We start from the raw sequence: 16,501 nt of genomic DNA, 5'->3' as shown, positions 1-16,501 counted from the left end.
GGAGAAAATAACAATAACAATTAATTTTTTAATTTAATATATTATTATTCTTTTCAATTATGATATATTGCTATTCTTTCCAATTTAATATTTTTTTCTTTTAGTTTATACACTTTATAGTTTACACACACACATACATGTATATATATTAGTTTATGCATTTAGTTTATGATTTTTAGTTTATAGATGTTTTCATAATAAAATATTGTGATATGTGATATGTGAAACAATGTGATATATGATACTTGTAAAGTTGAAAGTATATATAAGTACTATTATGATAAAATGTTGATATGCAAAACATATATGAATTAATACATGTGATAGTTTAAAACGTATAAAGTGTAATAATGTTTATTGGCCGATATTGATTCATTTTTTGAGGTAAAAGGGGAGAATAAATTATTGCATATAATAAAATGTAATAATAATTTTCACCTTTTTATCTCAGGAAACAGAGATCAGTGTTTGCCAGTGTACATACAGAATAACAATATAAATCAAAAATAAATATTCTTCCAGTTTTCTATACAATTGTTATTAATTATTACCAATTATTTAATTATTTATGAATTATACACGCGTAATAATTGTCCGAAGTATGTTCAATAAAGATTCGAATTTCGTCCATAAAAGATCCAAAATTCATCCATTTGGTCCATAATTCGTTCATTTAAGATCCAAAATTTGTTCATTAGATCCATAGTTCGTCCATTTCAGGTCCATAGTTTGTCCATTAACGTCCAGTAAAAGACGTCTTATGGATGTTCATTGGAGTTGCAAACGGATATACAATGGACATCCTATAGATCTACTGTATTCGATATGGACATCCGATGGATGTACACTATGTCCAGCATGTACGTTCGTCGTACGTACATAGGACGTACTTGGGCTTATTGGGTATTCTGATAAGTAATATGTCTGAAATAAAAAATATTAATGTAATATAAGGTATTTATAGAGACACTGTAGGATTGGAGTTATAGAGACACTGTAGGATAGAGGTGACAGGTGTGGAGGTGTGGGCCGATAGGAGAAGGAAAAGAGGATGGTTGGAAGAGGAGTTGAGAGTTGGGAGCGGAGGAGGAGGCGGAGGTAGACCGGGGGAGTGAATGGAAGTGGAGGCAGAGTTGGAGAGAGAAAGGTTAGAGAGTTTTTTGGAAGAGAAAAGCTGATGGAAAAGTGCTGAGTTGTGAAATGGCGGATGGAGGGAGAGGCGGGAAGAATGACGGAGATGAAAAGTGAAGATGGCGCGGGAAGCAGAAGGAAGGAGAGAGTGAAGCGGCAGAGATGGAGAGTGGAGATGGCGCCAGAAGCTGGAGTAAGGAAGCGAACGATAGATGGATGGCGCCAGGGGCTGGAAGAAGAAAGAGGGGGATAGAGAGATCGATGCGTAGATCGATTGAGTCTTTACAGTCAGGTCCGGTGCAGGAAGGAAAGGGGAAAAGAGAGGATGAGAGCGGAAGGAATAAATAAGAGGAAGGAAGAGAGATAGGACGGAGGAAACAAGGGACAGGAGAAAAGAGAGATGAGAGAGAGGTGGAGAGAAAGCGGTCAACTACAAAAAGGAAACATAGGCGAAGAGTGAAGATGGCGCGGGAAGCAGAAGGAAGGAGAGAGTGAAGCGGCAGAGATGGAGAGTGGAGATGGCGCCAGAAGCTGGAGTAAGGAAGCGAACGATAGATGGATGGCGCCAGGGGCTGGAAGAAGGAAGCGGGGGATAGAGAGATCGATGCGTAGATCGACTGAGTCTTTACAGTCAGGTCCGGTGCAGGAAGGAAAGGGGAAAGGAGAGGATGAGAGCGGAAGGAATAAATAAGAGAAAGGAAGAGAGACAGGACGGAGGAAACAAGGGACAGGAGAAAAGAGAGAAGAGGGAGAGGTGGAGAGGAAGCGGTCAACCACAAAAAGGGAACATAGGCGGGAGAAGGAGGGTCAGGAGCCAGGCGGGAGATAGAGGGGACGAGGGAGGGAGGGCAAGGAGGGGGAGGATGCGTGGGGAGGGTTAGGGTAATTTAGAATGTAATGGTCGCACAAGGGCCAGGTCGGGGAGGAGAAGTTTATTCCTTTTAGTTTGTGAGAGGTTCGGGTACGCTCCTCGGGTGGATATTGGGGGGAGGAGGGGAGGGAGAATGGTGGATGAGAGAGATAGAGAAAGAAAGAGAAGTAGGAAAAGATGGAGGAGGGAGAAGAGAGGAAGAGGAAGAGTGAGAGTGAGAGTGAGAGAAAGAGAGGGAGAGGGAGAGAGAGAGAGAGAGAGAGCAGAGGGAGGGACGATGGAGTTGGGAGGTTGAATGGAAAAGCAAGAGGAAGCGGAAGTCGAAGGCGTGTGTATGTGTGTAAAGGAGGGAGGGGGAGCGAAGAGATTCGCGATCCCTCAAGTAGTTAATAAGTATAGGTTAAGTTCTAGGATAAAAGTAGTTTTAAGAGTTTTTGTAACAGATTGTAACCCTGAGGGGAACAATAAAGATATTATATATAAGGTATTTATCATCTTTTTTCATATCTGTTCCAATCTTCCTCCAAATACCGAGTTTGAAAGAAGTGTCTATATATTTAGGATGGGATAAATCGTATAGCACGGGATATTGACGCACTAATTCAATTAATTGTTCATCATTCATTTTTACAAGCCTAAAAATGTCTATATGAATATAGGTATAAGTTTATAAAGATTTTTCCATGTCAAAAAAGCAAATCACTTTCTTTAAATCAAGATGTGAACTTTCTAAAATAAGAACAAAATTTAAAAAATTTTTGAATCTATTTTTTTTTATTACAAGAGACTGATCAATTTGCCACAATAGTGATATTTTCTGGATCTCTAATAATTTCTTCTTTAGAAATATATAGTTCAAACACTTTATTTCCAAAAGGAGAAACTTTCTTACAACAAATCTTCTTATCGAAATGAAGAAGAATTTTCCTGAAATTAATCATTATATTTTCGGAAAATTTATACTTAGAGAAATGTAATTTATAACATGATATTAAAATCTAACAACGATTAACATTATTTTTCTTATTAATTTATTTATTAAATTGTTCTCTTGTTATAAAATCTGATTTTACAATACAGTATGTTATCTTACAAGATTTAAGATAAAATCAGAATTATATATATATAGTTTTCAAATAATATAATAAATTAATGAATTCCTTAATTTAAATGATATTTACTAGATATTAAATAAACATTTCATATATATATATGAAATGTTTATTTAATATCTAGTAAATATCATTATATATATATATATATATATATATATATATATATAGGGTGTCATTTTATAAGTGATGCAGCTGAATATCTCTTAAAGTAAAAGAGATTGGAAAAAATGTTTCAGACAATAGTTGTATGGTTTCAAGAGGGACATAAGACGGTGCCATTAGTTTGACCTTGAAAAGTCAGTTGAAGGTCACGTGAAGGTCACCTCCAACTTTTTAAACGGGACACCCTATATGCTTCTGCATATTCTTATAGCTCATTTCGAGGGCTTTCCAAAACACTATAATAAAATATTTTTCCCTCAAGTGCTTATTGAGTTATAAGGCTTGAAATCATTTCTTAATTTTACATAAACCATAAAATATCTAGTAAAATTCATTTTTCGATTATCTTACCTTAATACTTTTATGTACAAAATAATGAGAGGAATCAATTGGTGTAAAGAAAACATACAGTTGTTTTTTCTTTACACCAATTGATTCCTCTCATTATTTTGTACATAAAAGTATTAAGGTAAGATAATCGAAAAATGAATATTTTACTAGATATTTTACGGTTTATGTAAAATTAAAAAATGATTTCAAGCCTTATAACTCAAAAAGTACTTGAGGGAAAAATATTTTATTATAGTGTTTTGGAAAGCCCTCGAGATAAGCTACAAGAATATGCAATAAAAAGTAGAGGGTTCCGTTTAAGAAATTGATGATGATCTTCACGTGACCTTCAAATGACTCTTCAAGGTCAAATTATTGCCACCATCTGATGGCCCCCTTCAAGCCATACAACTTTTGTCTGAAGCACTTTCTAGTAAAACTCTTCCTTATCGAGATATTCGACCGTGTCCAGACTTTTTTAACACCCAGTATATCTCGATATATGCTCGATATATTTCTCTCTTACAGCTTTTCTTTATGTTATATATGTATATACACACACACACACACACACGTTTTGCGATATATTTAATATTATTAATTTTTTTATATATCTAAAATGATAAAAAAATAAAAATATAGTGGCGACTTTCCACACCACCCATGAGGTATCACTAATGGCGCGTTAGGTTTTTTATGTGGATCTTCGCCTGAAGCCCTATTATACCACATTGTTTTACATTATATTTTAGAAGGAAAAAAGGATAAAGGAAGAAAGTATGGGAAAGTAAAAATAAATACTCCCTGAATTATTTTTTGATATTTATTTAATAATTAATAATAATAATAGTTTTTAATAATAGTCGGGCCGCCTCCTCGGCCTCGTCCGCCTCCTCGGCCTTGGCTGCCACGACTATTATTTCGGGCGACGCCCCTGGTGCCCCTGGTGGCCCTGGTGCCCCTGGTGCCCCTGGTGCCCCTGGTGCCCTGGTGCCGCCGGGCATACCACCGGGCACGGGACTGGCCGCCTCCTCTTTTTTTTGAGTTGTTTTCTGAAAAATAAAATAAATAAATTATAATGATGCATATATATATATATATATATATATAATTTGATAAAATATAATTTAAATATATAAAAAAATAATATACTATTTTGCTGCGCCTGTTGTTCCTGGTGCTGCTGCGGCGGTTGCGGCGGCTGCGGCGGCTGTGGCGGCTGCGGCGGCTGCGGCGGCTGCGGCGGCTGCTGCTGCTGCTGCTGCTGTTGAAAATATAACACCAGCTGCTGATGTATCAATTGTTGCTGATGCAACAATTGTTGCATCAGCTGCTGCATGTTGGGCTCTTGTAGAGCGAGCGCGCCCATTTCTGCATTAATTTCCTCTAAAATTTAGAAAAATTAAAAAGATGAAAATTTCTTAATATTTTGTTACAAATAATGATTTACTTACGAGACATGTTGACGCTCAGCGCAAGTTCGTCTTGCCGTCTTTTCGTGTACTGAGAATGAGGCACACTTTGTTCATTTGTTTCATGCCGTTTCATTTGTTTTATGCCGTTCATTTGTTTCGCGGCGTTTTCATCAGATAATCTTGTCGCCTTGTACGCTCGAGTAAACGTATTTTTTTATACGTGCCTTGTGAATCTTGATGTTCAAGAAACAATCACAATCCTGATTGTGAGTGTGTTCTGATTATTTAAAATTCCTACATATCTTTATCCTTTGTAGTCTTTATCTTCTTTTATTCACTCTTCTTTAATTCTTTGTTTCTATTTTTTATTTCATAAAAATGTGCGATGAATTAAAAAAAAAATCTAAGCGAAGCTTTTCAGAGGCTTGGCTCAATGATGATCGAATTAAATGTTGGATACGCAAAATATCTTTTGATGAGAGCCTGTATCATTGTATAATATGTAATAAAAATATTTCGTGCAATACACATGTTTTGAGACATGCGGATTCTGCGAGTCATAAGAATAATATTAAAGAAAATACTTCATCTTTAAATACTGATAATGAAAATTCAGAAAAAAAAACATCAGAAAAATGTAAATTTAAAGAACAATGGCTAGATATTGAATTATTTAAGCCATGGCTACGCAAAGTGTCACATGACGTAAATTTATTTTTTTGTTCATTTTGTGATAAATCCATGGTTGCTGATTTGTCGAAAATTTATCGTCACGCAGAATCCAAAGCACATATAGAAATATGTAAAATTAAAACAGAAACAAAGAATACGAACGAAAGTGTAAACGTAGTAGATGATTCACTTTTGTCGTTTGAAGAGCGAAAGAAAATAGCAGAAATTCGGTATGCTGCATTAATTGCTGATAAAAATATTTCGCATCAAACTGCAAAAGAAATCCTCATTTTTTTCAACATATAGGAGAAGATCCTAATGTGTTAAAAAGCATGAGCATGAGCCGAACAAAATGTAAAAACATTATTACAAATGTTTTGTGCCCTGTCGAAACAGATCGTGTCGTCAATAAAATTCAGAATACAAAATTTTCAATTTTTATTGACGAAACATCTGATATAACAAATAATAAATGGATGACTTTTCTTGTTCGATACGTTGATCCAGAGACATTAGATATTCGCTCACAATTAGTTAAATTAATCGATATTGATGCCAAAGATTCAAGTGCAGAAAAGTTGTTTCAGGCATTTAAATGTGAAATGTGGAAATTACAGATACCGTTTTTAAATATCGTAGCTTTATCGTGCGATAATGCATCTGTTATGACAGGAAAACATTTATCGTTTAAAAAAAATTGGAAGAAATATGCCCACATTTATTAATATTTTCATGCCCATGGCATTCCTCCGCATTAGCAGCGCATGCTGCTTGTTCTAAAATGCCTGCATATTGCGAGGAATTTCTAAAAAAAATTGCTACTTATCTAAATAGTAGTCCAAAACGTTCGGCTATTTTTCTTGAATTTTGCGAATGTTTCCAAGAAACAAATCGCAAAATATTGAAATTATGTGATACACGTTGGCTTTCGCACTATTTATGTATCGAAAAGCTTCTTGAATCTTGGGATACAATTAAATACTTTCTTATTGAAATGGTTGTGAGTGAAAAAACAAATTCTGGAGAATATCTATTGTCTATGATACGTAGAGATGAAAGCTTATTTTCTGTTTTTAAAATACGTTTTGAATTTCTTTAATGCATTTAATGCATTTTTTCAAGCATTAGAAACAAGGATTCATTTATTACATCCTAAATCTATAAACTTTCTTTTCCAAATCTGTCGAAATTTTTTAAAAGAAGAATATTTAAAACCATTTTCTACAAACATAATATTCTCATTAAAAGAAAATCAAAAAACTATGAATGAAATTATTTTGGGAACAGAATGTGAAGAATATCTAAACGAATTAACGCTGAAAGGTCACATAAACATAGTTAATATTGTTCGAGAGAACTGTTTAACATTTTATGTGACTGCTGCGGAAGAAATTCGTAAAAGATTACCTATAAATAACATATTTTTATCAAAGTTACAAGTTTTTCGGCCATACATAAGTTTATTTGATAATAATAGAGAAACATCATTCAATGATTTAATCATTGAAGCATTTATCTTTTATAGCTAAAACTATCGGCGGTTTTGATGAAAATGGTTTAAAAAAAGAATGGATTGCTTTTTCCATTAGATTTTACAATAGAAGAAAAACAAAGCTTTTCCAAATTAAATTTCGACAGCATGTGGAAAAACATTTTACAAAATCAACATAATAATTTTGCTAAATATCCCAATTTAAAAATGGTTATAAGTACTATAAGATCTCTTCCAAATTCAAATGCCGATCCGGAAAGAATGTTTTCTCTTTTGAATAATTTAAAAACGAAAAAACGTAACAGTTTTTCGTCAACTACTGTAAATGCTATTTGTGTATTTAAATCGGCATTAAAAACGAGGGGCGAAACAGCTATAAAAATGAAAATTGATAAAAAGCATTTATCTCTTATGTCAGCGGATAAATTGTTGCAATTCTCATGTATAATATGCTGTTAATTTTTTATTTTAAATTATCTACAATAGTATAGAGCTTCATAAATATTTTAAAGACAATTACAGCTAATTGATCTAAAATTGTAAATAGATGTGTTGATTATAAAACACAAATTAACTCAGTAAATAAGTTCAAATTGGAAATAAAAATTTATTAAATCAAATTAATATATAAATTAGTATATAAATTTCAAAAAATGAAACTGATTCTTTTTTCAATTCTTTTTAATTCTATTTTTATTACATTGTAAGTCTAATTTGTGTTTACTAGGGAAATATATTACTAAAATTAATAATAAACATTCAAATTATTAAATTAATATTAAACATATTTGTTACACTTGTAATTTTCAAAATAAAATGTATTCAAAACATTTATTGTAGGTTAAAGAAGTATCTCGAGTTGGGGGAAAACATCCTTATGAATTTATTAAGCGCAATTGTACTCGTTTACTGACCAACGAGCTAGCAGAAAAATATAGTTGGCTTGGAGCAAAACAGAAGCGAAAGTTTTGTCATTTAAAACTCGCTGACTTGCTAATTGGTAAGCGTCTAATATACATAATGCTATTTGTTTGTTTACTAATAAAACTGTTCTTATTTAAATGATTAATCTTAATAAAACCACATGTATAATCAAAAAAGAAATTACTGCTTACAAAATGCTGATTTTTATTACAGTTTCCGGTCAAGAGAGTAATTCCGAATATACTAAAAAGGTTTTAGAAGAGGCGATTCAGAAATGGCTGCGAAGAGCCAAAGAAAGATTGGATGCCGCGAAGAAGAAGGAAGATAAACAAAGAATTGAACAAGAAGAAGAAAACGAATAAATTTTGATATATTATCTACATATATATTATCTACATATGACACACATGATGTGTAATATTAACATTGTAATAGCGTTCAAAGTTTTAGTTTTAAGTTGTTAAAGTTTATTTTATAATACGTACGTATGTGATACTAATGTATATGTAACCATGTCCAAAGATTTAATTTTTAGTTGTTAAGATTTATTATAATGCGTAATATTGTGATATTTCCAGAAATGAAAAATGATAATTCTTTGATACATATATTCTTTGATATATATATCTTATATAAAGACCTTATATATATATATATATATATATATATATATATAATACATTTATTTTTATCCATATATATGTATAAAAATGTATAAAATATATATAAAAATTATATATATACATACATATCTGTATATATTTGAGAACAATTTATATATTAATTATAAAAGACGATAATTATGGAACTCTAACATGTGTGTATGGTCTTTATATAAGATATATATATCAAAGAATATATGTATCAAAGAATTATCATTTTCCATTCCTGGAAATATCACAATATTACGCATTATAATATATATATATATATATATATATATATATATATATATATAAAGATTTATATATTATTATGCATATTGTTAAAACAGTATTTTCAATGCCAAGCTCAAAATCTAATAAATGCCTATATTTAAAACAAATCAATTATTTTATTATTTTTAAATAAGTTATTATTAGATTCGCGAGTCATTATATATATCTCAAAATTTACGTCCATGATATGTCCGAAATAAGATCGTTTTCGACCTATTTTGGATTTACTTCGGATCTCGTAGTAAGTCCTAAGATAAATCCAAGATAAGTCCAAAATAAGTTCGACAACAGTTCTATTTCGAATATTCTACGGATGTCCAAAGTTGTGTCAAACGTATGTGCTTTGGATGTCTATCAGGCGTCCGACGGATTCTTTTTGGACCGAAAATGGACGTCAGACGTCCAAAAGTAGACGTTCAATGGACATTCATCGAATGTCCATGTGCTATCTGGGTAATACACACACACACACACACACACACACACACACACACACACACACACACAAATGTATAATAACACACAAATTTTAATAAATTTATATTTATAATTGCGCTCCCATCCCTTGCGCTATCTCTCTTGCGCTAGTTATAAGTCTTTATTGTTCTCTCTCACACTCGTCATTATTCTCGCGATATTATCGTTCTTTCTTTCGCACGCGTTCTCTTCGCGCTATCGTTTTCTCTTTCATACGCGTTGTTCTCGCGCTATCATTCTCTCTCTCTCTTTCGTACGCGTTCTCTTCGCGCATTCGTTCTCTCTCTTTCGTACGCGTTCTCATCGCGCTATCGTTCTCTCTCTTTCGTACGCGTTGCCTTGCGCTATGATTCTCTCTCTCGCACGCGTTGTTCTCGCGATATTATCGTTCTCTCTCTCGCGCGCTAATTGTAAGACTCGCGATATTATCGTTCTCTCTCGCACGCGTTGCTCTCGCGCTATCCTTCTCTCTCTTTCGTACACGTTGTTATCGCGATATTATCGTTCTCTCTCTTTCATATGCTCGTCGCTATCACTCACTCACTCACTTACCTTTGCGTTGTCCACTGCGTCATCTTCCAATGCGTCGTCCTTGTCCCACGTTGACACCATCCTTGTCGCACGTTGATGCCATCCTTGTCGCACTGTCCTTTTCACACACTTAGCGCTATCCTTTTCCCACACGTAGCGCTATCCTTCTCACCTTAGCACCGTTTTCTTTCTGCCGATCCCCCTTCTCCTCGCGGACCCCCTCGTCCATCGGTCGCGCCGTGAATCCCCCTTTCCCACGCGTGACGTCACTCACCGCGCCCTGCAGTTCCCTCTTCCCCGCGCGTAACGTCATTCCCCCGCGGTTCCCCTCGCACCTCACCCCCCCCTGAGAGGATCTGGGTTAGAACCCGCCTTGTATACCTACTAAAGAGTTAAAAAACATCTTGAAATACTTGAGATAGAGGATAAAGAAACAAATAGTATTGAAGAATCAATCAAATCAAAATATTTTAAAGAAACTCTTCCAGAAAAAGATAGGGATGTATGTGGGAGGAGATCGGACGTGTCTTTACGCCCATTTGATCAACGAGCGACAGAATCCATCCGTGGCAACGGCATTGACGCATATCCTGTGGAGAGAGCATTCACACATTTTTCAGCCCAACGAATGATTGCTAGAAAACAATATTCGCGGACTAGAAAAATATGTGAGGCGCAAGTGGCTGGATCGGGAATCGAACCCGAGTCTTTCGCTTTCCGGGCAACTGCTCTAGACCACTGAGTTATCCAGACCTCACACCTAATGCTGCTTTTTAACACAGTGATATGCGACTCCAGAGCGATGTTGGTATCTCACTCGATGGATGCAATGCCGATTATCACGGAGGATCCCTGAAAGGTCGCTCGCTGACCAAATAAGTGCCGGTGGAAGTATTCGCGTGCATGCTGGCTTCCGACTGGCCTTCCGTATGAAACGGCACCCATGAGCACAATGCCGTAGAGTGACCACATCCCCCAAGATCCCTCTAGTATATATTAAAATCCCCACTGTACCAAATAACAGTGGCGGATGGACCCTAAAATAGAGCCGGGGCAAGCCTCCAGAAAAAGATAGGGAATCTAACTTATCAGAGCATTTGCAACAATTTGATGAAAGTGAATTCCTTTGTGATTTAGCAAATGAAAATAAAAATATAAATTCGAATTACACTAATAATAAATCTGATAGCTCATGTTCTTCTGTTGAGTATTATTTATTTGGAGATGATTTTAATGAAGAAAATTCGAATAACGATAATAATACTGCAGGATTCTCTATTAGTAATAATTTTAATATGTTAACAAATTCTACCGAAGATAATTCTAGTTTAGCAAATATTCTTACCCAGTGGGCTCTTGAATATAGAATCTCTCACACAGCTTTAAATTCTCTCTTATGTATATTACAAAAATACAATCTTGCTGTATTTTCTGATGCTAGGACTTTATTAAAAACACCAAGAAATATTTTTGTTCTTGATATGTATGATGGAAAATATTGTTATTTTGGGATTGCTAATAACTTGAAACTTTTGTTTTTAAAAATACCCGTACTGAAATCGTTACAAGAAATAAACTTATTTGCTAACATTGATGGGTTGCCGTTAGCCAATAGTTTATCTATTCAATTTTGGCCGATTCTTTGCAAAATAGATCAATCATTATGTAAACTTGACCCTTCTATTGTTGCTGTATACTGTGGCCAATTTAAACCTCCAGATATGAATATCTAAAAGATTTTATAGAAGAATACAAGAATCTTTGTGATGTTGGCCTAGTTATCGATACAAAACTATATTCAGTTAGAGTTTCAGGCTTTACTTGTGATGCACTCGCTCAAGCTTTTGTTAAAGTAATCAAAGGACATAATGCTTTTTATGGTTGCGAAAGGTGCACACAAAAGGGAACGCATCCATTTGGTGCAACAATATTTAATGAAACCGATGCTGAAAAAAGAACAGATGAATGTTTTTACTACAAATGCAGTTAGAGCACCATAATGGTATTTCCCCTTTAGCGGAGATTAATTTTCCTATGATTACAAAATTTATATTGGATCCAATGCATCTAGTTTATTTAGGAGTTATGAGAAGAATGCTCTTTCAAATGGTCCAAGGAAATAATTATTTTTGTAAATTAGATGTAAAGAGGATTAGTTTTTTATCCAAAAGATTAGAATCATTATACGAATACATTCCTATAGATTTTACAAGGAAACCACAAAGTTTGAATAAAATAAAAAAAAGCTACTGAACTACGACAGTTTCTTTTGTATACTGGATTTTTTGTTTTGAATGGAATTATTTCAAAGAATCATCTCGAACATTTTAAAATGTTTCATACAGCTATAATTATCCTTTCATATCCAAATTTAGCAATTAAATTACGTGATTATGCATAAGCTTTACTGATAGAATTTGTTAATACTTTTTATGAGTTTTTTGGGCCAAATTCTAAAATTTATAATGTCCATAATTTTATTCATCTTCCAGATGATGTTAGAAATTTAAAAAAGAATTAGATGAAATAAGTTCATTTGATTTCGAAAATTTACTTGGGAAAATGAATAGATTTCTTCGAAGTAGGAATAAACCATTGTCACAATTATTACGACGACTTTCTGAAAATGCTTCTGTTTGTAGGAAATATATTTCTAATTGCGAGTTAAAACGTAAACATAAATGTGGGCCACTTGTTGCTGGCATGGAAAGTTCTATAAGTCAATATAAAGAGATAAATATTGATAAATATCATTTTGTGACTTGTCATACAGCTGACCGTTATGCATTGTTAAAAAACGGAAATATTGTACAAATTTTCAATATTGTTTTTAAAAATTCACATGAAATACATTGTGCCGATTTAATTTGTAAACAATTTACAAAATACAACAATTATTTCAATTATCCATGTGAACCTCAAAAATTACAAATATATAGAATGTATATGCTGGAAGACTCATTTAAAATAGTTAATTTATCAAAAGTAGAAGCCAAATACATTGTATTTCAAGATAATATTTCATATATCCTCTCTTACACACAGTTACTATATAGATCTAATTAGCCTAATATTCATGTTTCTTTTTATTTATATCTTTTTATTTTATATCTCTTTATTTTATAACTTTTAATTTCTTTTATGTATATTTAAAATATAATATAAATAATATATAAAAAGATGTTGAAGCATTGCAAAAATATTTCGTTATTACTGTTACGTCCAGACCCTGGAATGAATGGGCCGTATGGAAGAACGTAACTTACTTACCCGGTGACACTTTGCGGATGTGTGTACGGATCGGGTCGAGCGCACTGTCAGGGGCCTGACACAGGTCAGTGACCGGAATGGTCCCTTTAACTCTGTGAGTGTCCTAGGCCGTTACGCTCGTCGGTCTCTTTTCGGTAAGAGAATTGAATCTCTTTTACTCGGGACGGGACCCTGTGCGATTTTGGGATTCAGGGAATGAGAGCGGGTAAAAAGAAAATAAAAATTTTACCATAAATTATAATTTATTCAATAATTAGTTGCGGGAGATATGAAACATATTTATAGTTATATAAAAATTTTTAAAAAAATGCAAAATATAATTAAATTTTTGTGTGTGTTGTATTGTGTGTGTGGGGGAATTTCGCGGATGTTACATAGGTTCGGGGGTCGTCAGCCAGGATAAATAGTGGGATCCCCCCGTGGGCGCTACTTTGTCGTGGTGGGGGGGCTTAAGGGGTTCCCGGCCCCCTGGGGCGGTTCAGTTGGTCTTAGACCGCTGTTCCGGCCTGGGGGGGCGGGGCCCCGAACTAAGAGCGCCCAAATGGAGGAACATGAAAATGTATACCAATGAGAGAAAACCGTTACCGGCCCAGGGGTCTTCGGAGCCCCAGGACCCGGCGGGAAAGGGGGGTATGGTCCCGGCCCCCTGTCCGTTGTCATCGAACAGGCTACCCCCGGTGTCAGGGGTGGGCACTGGGGGCAAAAGGGCTACCACCTCCCAAGAGGTGGAAAGGATCGATGTGCTAATCGAGGGCTTTGGGCCTTTCCTGGGGAAACTCGGGGAGGTGAAAGGAAGGTTGAAGAAGTTGGCTCGGTATTTGCACGATCCTGATGACCTGGATGAGGAGGAGGGACCAGATTCAGACATTATAGGGCTGGAATGGTACCAAGAGCTCCTTCGGTGTGTCGAAGGCATAATTGAGTCACTTGATGTGGCTCACAAGGGGTTTCTTGGAGATGGGAGGTATATGCGCCATTTTAGGTCGGATATGGCGGAATGGAGGGACTCCTGTCCGGTTTTGACGGATAGGGGTTCCTCCCCTGTACGTGTGATGAGGGTGGAGGTCGGGATCGATCCTGGCCCCGGAATCCGCTCTCCGCCAAAGAGGAGTGTCCGGTCGGGGACGGATCCTGGCCCTGTCAAATAATTGGTGGGTCGGGGCTCGTCTCCGATTAGACTTGGTGTCGATGTGGCCACTTCTCCCTCGCCCTGTGGGGTGGGAGAGGTGAAGACGCAAACAGAGACAGCCGGGGATACGGATGCGCCCGCCGGCCCTAAGCCTCGCCGGGTGAGAGGCCGAGGGATGCAGACGGACTCTCGGCCGGAAAAGCACAGTAGCTCTTCCTCAGCGGGGGAAAAGTGGACCCGTGCAGCTTTAGTTGGACCAACGGGCCCCTTGTCGTATGCGGCAGTATCGACCGGGAGCTTGACTCCGACTCCTGGGGTTGTTCTTCGGGTGCCAGGCGCCGAGCCCATCAGGTTGAGTTGGAGTGGAGTCGGGGACCTCTTAATAGAGGTCCCCGGAGTGGGGGCCTCTCCGCCCCCTCCGGGGCCGGGACGGGTGTCCCTCCAGTAAGGATGGGAGTGCGTCTGGCCGGGTGCGGCGGGGAATTGGTCGCCCTTCGGCGGTTTTGCCGAATGTGAGGCCACTGCGGTGTTATACCTGCCTAGAGGCGGGCCATATGGCGGCCCAGTGCGGTGGAGCAGTTGACAGGAGCGAGCGCTACTATCGTTGCGACGCTCGCTCCCATAAGCTGAGGAGCTGTCAGGCTCCCCCGGCGTGCCCTCTTTATAGGGACGTTGGGCGACCGGCAGACCATGTGCTGGGGGAAAGGGGCTGTTTGCCTCCTCCCCCGGTGCGTCGGTGGAGTAGGGGAGTGGGGGGAGCCCCGTTAAGCCCGGGAGCGGGTGCGGGGCTTCCTCCCACTAAGCGGAGTGGAGAAGGCGTTAAGGGGTCATGTGCGGACCCCTCGGGCTCTTCCCCCCTTAGTGGGGGGGACTCGGGGGGTTCGCTGGAGGACCCCATCGCCGCTGCCTCTTCTAGGGATTCCCCCTGGGAGACGGCGAGCGGCAGGTGGAGGAGAAAGGGCCCTCGGCTTAAGGGTCGAGGGACCCCCTCCCCCTCCGTGAACGGGAGGGGCGTTGGGGGTAGGTCTGATTCCGCTTCGGCGGCGGATCCCTCCTCCGGCGGTCCCTCCGAGGGATAGGGGCGGACGTAAGTTCGTCGCCGTGGTCGCGGGGCCCCGTGTGGGAAGCGGAGGTCATTGCGCGGCCTGTGGTTTTGGGGGTGGCAGGGTTAAGTGACTCGCCCTGTCACCCGTTGGGGCTATCATCAGCCCCAACTCGAAGGGGACCTCTCTCTTCTCACGAGGAGGGAGGTTTCGCGTGCCGGGGGGGGGGTCGCGGCCGAATACGAAAGCGATCCCGTGGCCCTCCCTCATGTGCGCTAAGGAGACAACCAAGGGGTTTTAGCGGGTAGTCGGGTATCTACACCCGGAGTCCCGCATACCCCCCGTCAGTCCCCAAACTGCGGGGGGGATGCGTAAATGCATTTCCCCTTGTAAAAAAAAAGAAAGGATAAATAGTGGGATCCCCCTGTGGGCACCACTTTGTCGTGGTGGAAGGGCTTAAGCCGTTCCCGGCCCTCTGGGACGATTCGGTTAGCCATTTGGCTGCTGTCTCGGCCTGAGGGGGGCGGGGCGGTGAACATAGTGTGCCCAATGCGTGCGACGGGCGTCGAGCCCAGTCGAGAAACATGCAATAGCACGCGCGGTGGGCGTGACCTAGCCAAGAGGGGCGCGTGCTCGGATGGAGCGTTACGCTCGTTGCGGGAGTGGCGGCCCTCCGCTCCGCCCCGTGGGGGTGAGGGTGGAGACATTCCTACTCACTGCGGGGTGGTGCGGGGGGTTGCCTCCTGTGATTGCGGTGTTGCACCGCGTAGGGGGAGAGGGTGCCCTCCCGCCGCCACCGTTTGTGGGGGGGTGCGGTGTCCCCGGTCCCGGCTTGCTCGGGGGGGGAGTGGCCATTGCGGGCCGACGATTTTCCCGGTAGTAGCCCAGCCTTGGCCTCTGTCGCGGTACCCATGGCCGCGACATCCCTCGGCAAGTCTCGTGCTCCGACAAGGGCGGCTGGTGCCCCAGGCAGCTCCCGTCGTCCCGAGGCGCCCCAGGGC

The 16,501-nt window shown here is 38.8% G+C and overlaps 1 pseudogene; it reads left to right on the top strand.

Moving 5' to 3' along the window:
* Positions 1-9,437: 9,437 nt before the first annotated feature.
* Positions 9,438-16,501, top strand: part of LOC145973800 (uncharacterized) — a 41,609-nt pseudogene continuing 34,545 nt past the window's right edge.

The sequence above is a fragment of the Camponotus vicinus genome, unplaced genomic scaffold (genome assembly GCF_025532165.1).
Source record: "Camponotus vicinus isolate PSW18456_S1 unplaced genomic scaffold, iyCamVici1.0 SCAF_6, whole genome shotgun sequence".
Classification (NCBI taxonomy): Eukaryota; Metazoa; Arthropoda; class Insecta; order Hymenoptera; family Formicidae; genus Camponotus; species Camponotus vicinus.
Note: the sequence above shows the minus strand (reverse complement) of the source record. Positions and strands in the feature narration are given on the sequence as shown.